This window comes from Cicer arietinum, chromosome 7 (genome assembly GCF_000331145.2).
Source record: "Cicer arietinum cultivar CDC Frontier isolate Library 1 chromosome 7, Cicar.CDCFrontier_v2.0, whole genome shotgun sequence".
In the NCBI taxonomy this organism is placed as follows: domain Eukaryota; kingdom Viridiplantae; phylum Streptophyta; class Magnoliopsida; order Fabales; family Fabaceae; genus Cicer; species Cicer arietinum.
The window spans coordinates 61,466,895-61,474,133 of record NC_021166.2 but is presented as its reverse complement, the minus strand read 5'-3'; the positions used below and the strand labels follow the sequence as shown (position 1 = coordinate 61,474,133).

General features: G+C 26.7%; 1 long non-coding RNA gene across 1 annotated transcript; it reads left to right on the top strand.

Annotated features, from left to right (window-relative positions):
* The first annotated feature begins 620 nt into the window (after positions 1–620).
* On the top strand, positions 621–2,491 carry LOC101502629 (uncharacterized). The gene is made up of 3 exons (XR_190391.4): positions 621–775; positions 1,053–1,121; positions 1,246–2,491. It is a non-coding gene; the product is annotated as an uncharacterized lncRNA (long non-coding RNA).
* Positions 2,492–7,239: the final 4,748 nt, after the last annotated feature.

Sequence of the window (7,239 nt, the reverse complement as noted above, 5' to 3'; positions counted from 1 at the left end):
AAAAAAGTATATTTCTAATACTATAAAGAGTGATAATAATTAGTCTTTTTCTTTGTCTTGCAATTGAAGAAAAGCGAAAACCAAGTCCAACAACTCAGCCCAATTAAAAATAAGTTAGATAGCAGATTGGACCAATAAATTATAAAAGAGCAGATTTTTTTTCTTAAATAAAAGCAAAAAAAACTGAATAATTTAGAATGGAAAAAAAAACAAAAAAAAGTCCGATAAAATCCAACCCATTTTTATCCGCCCATACATAACCGACACCGATCTACCCGAACCCGACGTACCCAATTTAAAATATAGACGAAATTGGGCCAAAATATCAAACCCATGGATTAGGCCGGTTTTACATTTTAGTCCCGAACCCACCCATACCCGCCCGATGTCCACCCCTACTGGTTGGTAGTCTAATTAGGTGCATTTATAATGGAGTAGTTTTACACTGACATCCAATGATAGTTTACTATACTTTTATATGATTATTTTGAAACGAATATTGTGAAATGGAAAAATAGTGGTCTTTTATTGAAATAAGTGTAAAGCAGTTTTACATGGACACTGTATGGCCGTCAAACTCATTTATAATTTATAGTTTGCTAGATCAGAATCTTTAAAAAGGATCTCAGTCTTTGATTTATAGTTTTCAGATTTTTATAATTAATAGATGGTTTAGTTATCTTTGTATTCCATGATGTCAGGTGTTGTCTCCATTAAAAGATGGAATTGTTGCTGACTGGGATATTGTTGACAGCATATGGGAACATGCCTTCAGGTTGATACCAATGATACATTCTGTGTTATAAAGATGTTGTTTTCCTTTTTATATTTGTCTTATTTTATGACATATGTGATTGGCATTCTTTGTTATAAAGTTTTTATGTTTTAAAAAGATTTCCCTGAAATTTCCCCTGTTGACAATGAATACCTTCTTCCCCAGCAACTCCATTTCTTTCAAGGTCAAGGAGGAGACTCAAAGTTCTGATTTGTGTGGCGAGTGATAATTGATGTTTAGTATAAACTGATAAGCTTGATGGTGAATTTATATGCAGTGTATGGATAGGAGGCAGTATATTGGCTTCTCTTGGTTCCTTTCAACAAATGTGGTTCTCCAAATCCGAGTAATTATCTCACCCAAACATACGCCCCCTTCCCCGTGCCGCACGATTGTCAAATTAAGCTTCCAAGTTTTTCTCATAATTGATAATTTTAAACACTAAATTGTTTTAAATTCACTTCTGATAGGTATGAAGAGCATGGAGCTTCATATATCCAAAGAAAGTGTCCTTGAGTTATGATTGGTATGAGCATCCTGCCACTAATCAATGTTGGTGTTCAGGAAGTTTTCTCATGAACCTTGAAGTACTAGATGAAAATCAAGGTTTGTGACCTATATCTTTAGGGTCCTTATCGCTGCCTACATTACCACGATGCTAAGTATATGTATGGAAAAAGTGAATCGATGCATCATCCAATGTGCCATTATCATATGTTTTAATGCTGTAATTTTCTGGTTACACCTTTACTGTGCTAATTGTCATTACGTGCTGACGAGTTGACAAATTGTGTAATGTAGACTTCTGCATTTGCTGTAATATAATGATTATAGCAAATGCAGGAGTCCACATTACACAACTCATCAACACATAATGACACAATAGCCGAAATCTTTCATTACCAGTGTTGGCGGTCATTGTGATTTGTGAGTGAGAAAGGTGAATGGATGTGAAGCGGATAGTGACGATATTTAAAAAACAAAATATTCCGTGCAGATATTTTACGTGGAATGATGGGAGAATAGAATAAGGACAAAACTTTATGTTATTCTATTATCTTTTTAAACAATAAAAATTGAAGTTGCCTGCCAACAACACTGATAATGAAAGATTCCAAAGATTTGTCCTATTAACCACTAATTTCTATAATGTGATGGGTTGTTTTTTTGGCATTTGTGTTTTCAAATCCACGCATACCATATGAAAACAAAGCATGAACTCATCTTTGAGGTCCTTACCTGCGCATTTATTATGATGATGTTCAGGTAAGGACTTTAAAATGGAGTTCATAAATGCTTTGTTTTCATCTAGTATGTGCGGGTTTGAAAACACTGCTAAAAAACAACCCATCACATTATAGAAATTAGTGGTTAATAGGACAAATCTTTGGAATCTTTCAATGGTGTTGGCAGGCATTGTCTTATTATATTCTCCCATCATTCCACGTAAAATATCTGCAAAACGGAATATCAGCTTCACATCCATTCACCTTTCTCACTCACAAATCAATGACTGCCAACACTGATAGATTTCAGCGATTTGTCCTATTAACATTTTTATAATTTGATGGGTTGTTTTTTGGCCTTTGTTTTCAAACAAACACATCTATAAATTATAATAAAGCAAACATGATAATTTGACATATGTCAGCTAAGTAAAGTGTTAGAAAAATATCAAATTTCTATTAATAGAAATAATACCTCATTGTGCAGAAATTTCTATTATTTCAGAACAAAAGAAGAGTTAAATACAATTTTTTAATAAGTTATTAACTGAAATTAAATACAAAAACTTCAATTTTTATTGTTTAAAAAGATAATAGAATAACAAAAAGTTTTGCCCTTATTCTATTGTCCCATCATTCCACGTAAAATATCTGCAAAACGGAATATTTTGTTTTTTAAATAGCGTCACTGTCCGCTTCACGTCCATTCACCTTTCTCACTCACAAATAACAATGCTCACAAGTAACAATGACGGCTGGTAGTGACAGATTTCAGCGATTTTTACAATGTGATGGGTTGTTTTTTGGCCTTTGTGTTTTCAAATAAACACATCTGTACATTATAATAAAGCAAACATGATAATTTGCCAAATTTGACAAGTGTCAGTTAAGTAAAGTGTTAGGAAAATATCAAATTTCTATTAATAGAAATAATAAGTGCAAAAATTTCTATTATTTTAGAACAAAATAAGAGTTAAATACAATTTTTTAATAAGTTATTAACTAAAATTAAATACAAAAACTTCAATTTTTATTGTTTAAAAAGATAATAGAATAATATAAAGTTTTGTCCTTATTCTATTCTCCCATCATTCCACGTAAAATATCTGCAAAACTGAATATTTTGTTTTTTAAATAGCGTCACTATCCGCTTCACATCCATTCACCTTTCTCACTCACAAATAACAATGACGGCCAACACTGGTAATGACATATTTCAGCTATTAACCACTAATTTTTATAATGTGATGGGTTGTTTTTTTGCTTTTGTGTTTTCAAACAAACACATCTGTACATTATAATAAAGCAAATATGATAATTTGGCAAATTTGACACGGGTTAAAGTGTTAGGAAAATATCAAATTTCTATTAATAGAAATAATACCTTATTGTGTAGAAATTTCTATTATTTCAGAACAAAACAAGAGTTAAATACAATTTTTTAATAAGTTATTAACTAAAATTAAATACAAAAACTTCAATTTTTATTGTTTAAAAAGATAATAGAATAATATAAAGTTTTGTGCTTATTATATTCTCCCATCATTCCACGTAAAAATATCTGCAAAACGGAATATTTTGTTTTTTAAATAGCGTCGCTATCCGCTTCACATCCATTCATCTTTTTCACTCATCACAAATCACAGTGTCTGCCAACGCGATTTGTCCTATTAACTCCTAATTTTTATAATGTGATGGGTTGTTTTTTGGCCTTTGTGTTTTCAAACAAACACATCTTGTAATAATTTGGCTAATTTGACATGTCTATACGTTATAATAAAGTATATGTATGGAAAAAGATGATGCATCCATTCACTTAGCATCATGGTAATGTATGTAGGCAGCGGTAAGGACCCTAAAGATATAGGTCACAAACCCTTGGTTTTCATTAGTACTAGTGTGTAACCCGTGCGTCGCACGGAAACAACTTACGATATTAATAAATAAATTGTTATATTAATTTATATATATCAATTCTCATAAATCTTCTTGACATTAAATATATTTATCTTAAAAAAACAATTTACAATAAAGAAATCTAATCCTAATTTAATTTAAATATTCAATTATATCAATTTTTAATGATGCCATAGAGTGTTTGTACACTCACGGCAAATAATTGACTTCTAATCCTAAAATTTCATTTTAAATATTTTTTAAGAGTTTTTCAATTTTTTAATTTAAAATAAAATTTCGAAGTGACATGGTTGTTTTTGTGTAACTCTTAAAATTTTAGAGTTGCAACAAATATTACAATCAACCCAAGTATTATTTACAAATATTCGAATTGAAGCGTGTATGTTTTTTTATAAGAAAAATTTATTGTATACAAGAAATATTGAAACTTATTGTACGCATAATCATTTTTTGTTGTTGACCCGTACAAAATCATCTTAAGCATTTTGAGTAAAGTTATTGAAAATCCAGTTTAATTGAAATTCCGGATCAAGTGTAGTCGATTAATGTATTAATTAATCAAGATATTATATAAATAGAATCTATAAAGTTTGTTCTAAAATACTATCAAAGTTCAAGCAAAGTTGTTGTTATTAATATAATTTTATTTGTACAATATATTTGTTGTCTCCTAAATACTACATTCAGTATCAAAAAGACAATTATTAACGGTTTAATTTAGATGATATAATAGTAGTAGACCAATGTCTATTACACAAATGTTTTATATTTTAAGAAATTTTCTAGTAAAACTTTCTTTATCATGGTAATATGTAATGATTTTATTAAGTAAAAGTGTGTTTCACAATTATAAACAAATTGAAATAAGTTTTTAATTAACATAAAATTTTAACAATATATTGTTTATAACTAATTTCCAAATTATAATTTTGAGAATGTAAAAAGAGGACATAAAATTCATTTAATGGATCAAAATTTTAAATTTTTATTTGATACATTAAAACATATTTTGATTTAGACAAAAATTGCAATTTTTCGTTTTCATCAAAACTATCTTTTATAAATGATCATAATTATCTTTTATAAACTATGATCATTATAGTTATATATTAATGAAAAATTAATAGTGTCTATTTCTTTTTTATTTTTGGTGAAAAAATGTCAATTTTTCTATTATTTAGAGAAATTTTTAATTAACTTTTATAAATGTATTTAAGAAATACATTATCTTGAATTTTAAAAATTTATCGCATTTGTTTAATATCGTATTTGTGTTCATAATATATATGTTGCCTTTATAGCGGCGAGTGCTCTCAAGCCATCAAATGTCTTGTTTCTCCACTTAATATAATTTTTTGCTTCAAAAAAATTATATTTTACAATGAATTTATTTTTTAAAATATTATTAAATTATTAATATCATAAATATATAGTAGAAAATATTATATCAAACTAATACAATTAATATTTAATTAAATAGTATGATTATAAAAAAATGTATTGAAAAAAAAAATCATTCATTTTAAAATACTTTTTTTTACATATACGTAGAGCCGTCAATTTAACAAATCCTCTAATTATTGGCCCCAGCCCACATATTAGAGTAGCAAAAAAAAAAAATTAATAATTTAAAAGACCCTAAAAAACCAGGCCCCAAACTAAAATCCCCTAAACTTTTGTGGGCTTAGTGGGCCTACAGGTCAACTTTTTTAAAAAAGAATCGATATTTTTTTTAGAAATAAAGTTTTTCAGTTTTTCACCGATAAATTTTTTTTCGATAAAAATGTTCGGTTTTTTTTCAATAAAAAATGTCCGATTTTTTTTCGATAAAAAATTTTCATTTTTTTTGGATAAAATTTTTTTCAAGAAAAAAATATCTCAAAATTAATTTTAATTTTTTTCGAATAAAATAAATTTCAAAAGATCCTCCAGAGCCCCTCTCTTAAGTTCTATGAAATAATGGGTCGAAATTTTTTAAAAATTATTTTGATAGAGGAGTTAATAATAGAGGTTTAATAAATAAAAAATTAAAAGAATCCTGTAGTTGGAGGCTTTTTTTGAACTTCCACACACATGTCAATAGTTGTAAGACGAAAGAATATATAATTTCTCTTTATCATTGAATGAAATTTAAAATTTTCTTTTTTTAATTTTTTTTTTTCTTTTCTTTATATAATTTTCAATCCCACAAATTCTTTTATTTTATTTTATAAATACAACCCATACCATTTCAATTCACAGATATTCTTTTTTAAAGTCGAAATAAATATATATTTGAAATTAGCCCAAACTTTTTTTTTTCAAAGCTAAAATGATACTTTATATATATACCAAAACTCTTATATTTACAATTTGTAAAAGAAAACAAAAAACATTATTATATTTAGAAAGAAAAAAGTTAGACACCAAAACTTATATTGAACAAAAATCCAACTATCTTTAAGACCAAACTCCAAATAACGTACCAAAAGCAAATGAGACACGTTAACCATTCTTGTTTGACATTGTTTCTTAGCATAACGCCAAAAAGATAATATAATCTATTTTTTTGTCGTCAACAAAAATATTAATTTTTTTTTTAGATTGCAATAAAAAAAATGTTTATGATAAAGAGGACCGACCTAATATAGTACGAGGTCTAAAGCAAAACTCTGATGTATTTTTTGAAAATTAATAAATAAATTATTAATATTTTTATTTAATAACTAGAAAAATTTCTTTAGTTAAAATTATTATATTTTCATATCTATTTTCTCTGTATTTTTTAAAAATAAAATAAGATTTTTCAATTATTATACAACAACATAAAGACTCATATATCTTTCTTCTTTTGGTTGAAGATTAAAACAGTGTGTATACATCACTCCAATAACTCATATTAACAATATGTTTACTAGTTCCATGATTTCTCAATTTATAATTAATATTTCTCATGTTAACGATGTGTTCACTATTTATTACATAATTTCTCAATTTATAATTAATATTTATCCGATCTCTACTATGTTAATTAACCAATTTACTAGAGCATTCACAATAATTTGCAACAAAAACAACATAAGATTTATTTTAGTCAAATCTATATCAATTAGTTTAATATTACCTATCTTCTACCGATCAATCTCTAAACTGTATAATATTTTCTATTTTACTTATTACGATTTAATAAAAGTTTCACTTCGGTATAATTTATATCTTTAAGTTAATATATATTTATTAAATTAATATCATTAATTTTTTTTTACGATTGATTTTGTATTGAGACAATATTAAATTTATATAATATTTTATCAATGTAAGTTTTTACAACAATAAAATGTA